This window comes from Hibiscus syriacus, unplaced genomic scaffold (assembly GCF_006381635.1).
Source record: "Hibiscus syriacus cultivar Baekdansim isolate YM2019G1 unplaced genomic scaffold, ASM638163v2 tig00110429_pilon, whole genome shotgun sequence".
NCBI classification, from domain to species: domain Eukaryota; kingdom Viridiplantae; phylum Streptophyta; class Magnoliopsida; order Malvales; family Malvaceae; genus Hibiscus; species Hibiscus syriacus.
Genome location: NW_024062733.1, coordinates 6733089 through 6735597, shown reverse-complemented (window position 1 = coordinate 6735597; position 2509 = coordinate 6733089).

Genomic DNA, 2509 nt, shown 5'->3' with positions numbered 1-2509 from the left:
TTTCGAGGTTGGCTCATTGTAAGTCGTCCTCATATCAAATATAAAATAAGTAAGTTGCACTCACCTTTGCCTCACTTAAGCCCTCAGCAAAATCCTTTTCACTTTTAATCAACCTCTTTATTACGTGGATTTGTTCGATACTTTGTTTCGATCAAAATCTACACGTTAACATAACGAAAATTAATACCAGATCTTAAATAATTGTTAACCAATCAACATTTACATTAGCTAAATAAAACCCTAATTTATGATTTCAGACTAAACAATATCGATACTCTACACCCAGTATTAATACTTCCCTTCTATGGTACCGATACCTACTTCAGTATCGATACCAAAATTGCATTTTGGAATTTCCTTTTCTATTGTAGTATCGGTACCCTATTAATGGTATCGATACCCCCAATATTAATACTACCCCTTCAGTATTGATTATGTTCATCCGATTTATTCAGTATCGATATTATTCTTCCAGTACCGATACCTTTGCCCAGAATTCACTTATTACACTTCAAATTTTACCCAAAACTCACCTAAATATCATACTTTTAACTACATTCATACCCTTAAACTCAATAACACTTATAACCACCAACTTACATCAATTAAATTCCCTTTGACATCCAAAATTTTTACTAGAACACTTAAAACTAAAAATCACACCCATTCTTCAAACATGTTTGCAATCATTTATGATACTTCAAATACCATATTCAAACATTTGACAAGTCAAATATACATTTAAAATCCAAATACTAATCAATTTTCATCAATTACATTAACTTATCAATCCCATAGCTACTAATCATCTTTAACCTTTCTTAAGCTTATATACCACCTAAAGACTCAAACCCAATTCAAAACTAAAAGAAACAATCAACTTCAAAAATTACTCACCTTGAAAATGGAGTTCACGGTAGAAAAAATAAAGAAGAGAAGATGAATAGAGTGCTTCTAGGCTATTATTTCCTTTTTTTCTCTTTCCCCACATGTTATATTAACATTAAAAATGAATTTTAAATTCATTTCATGCCAAAAGCCCATTTTTCCCTTCCATCCTTCAATCTTTGATAATATGTCCTAAACAAAAATTTCCAAATCAAACCTCTAAATTTGAATTCTTACACTCTAATCACTTACCCAATATTTGGGGTATTACTATACTCCCCTTAAGAAAATTTGTCTCGAATTTTCGATGCACAAATAGATGAGGAAATTGTCTTCTCATGTCCTCTTCACACTTTCATATTGTCTCTTCCACTTTATGATTTCTCCAAAGAACTTTAACTAACGAAATCGTCTTGTTCCTTAGTTGTTTGACTTCATGTGCTAAAATTTGTACTGGTTTTTCCTCATAGGTCAGGTCAGATTGGACTTCTATCTCTTTCGGTACTAGGATATGAGAAGGATTTGATCGATATATTCTGAGCATCGAAACATGGAAAACATTGTGGATCTTCTCCATTTCTGGTGGTAATGCAAATTGATATGTCACTGGTCCCACTCTCTTTATAATATCATACAACCTAATGAATCTAGGATTGAGCTTTCCCTTTCGACCAAAGCGAATCACTTTCTTCCAAGGATATACTTTCAAAAACACTTTATCTCCTACTTGATACTCAATCTCCTTTCTTTTCAAATTCGCTTAGGACTTTTGTCTGTCTGTTGCCACTTTAATGTTATGTTGGATCACCTGGACCTTTTCTTCTACTACTTTAATCAAATCAGGACCAAGAACTTCCCGATGTTTTAATTCATAAAAATTAAGCGGTGTTCTGCATTTTCTTCCATACAACGCTTCATACGGTGCCATTTTAATGCTCGATTGATAATTGTTATTGTATGCAAACTCTGCGAGCAGTAGATACTTATCCCAAGATCCATGAAAATCAATCACACACGCTCTTAGCATATCTTCTAAAATCTGGATAGTCCGCTCAGATTGACCATCTGTTTGTGGGTGAAAAGATGTGCTAAAGTTCAATCGAGTACCTAAGGCTTCATGAAAAGACTTCCAAAACCTTGACGTAAACCTTGGATCTCTGTCATATACTATTAAACTCGGCACTCCATAAACTCAAACAATCTCCTTGATATATAATTCATCATATTTATTCATCAAATAATCAGTTCGAACAGGAATAAAATGTATTGTATTCATCAATCTATTAACTATCATCCAAATAAAATCCTTTTTATTCAATATCATAACCCTATTTTGAAATCCAACGTAACTTTTTCCCACTTCCATTGAGGAATGGAGATTAGTTGTAAAAGTCCTGAAGGTACCTGATTCTCAGCTTTTACTTGTTGACATGTTAAGCACTTTGCAACAAACTCTGTAATAGCTCTTTACATACATGGCCATTAGTATTAGCCTTTTAAATCTTGATACATCTTGTTCCCTCCTGGATACATAGTCAATGGACTACAATGTGCTTCAAAAAGTATATCTTTCTTCAACTCTTCATCACTTGGAACGCAAATTCAGTCTATGTAGTATAAA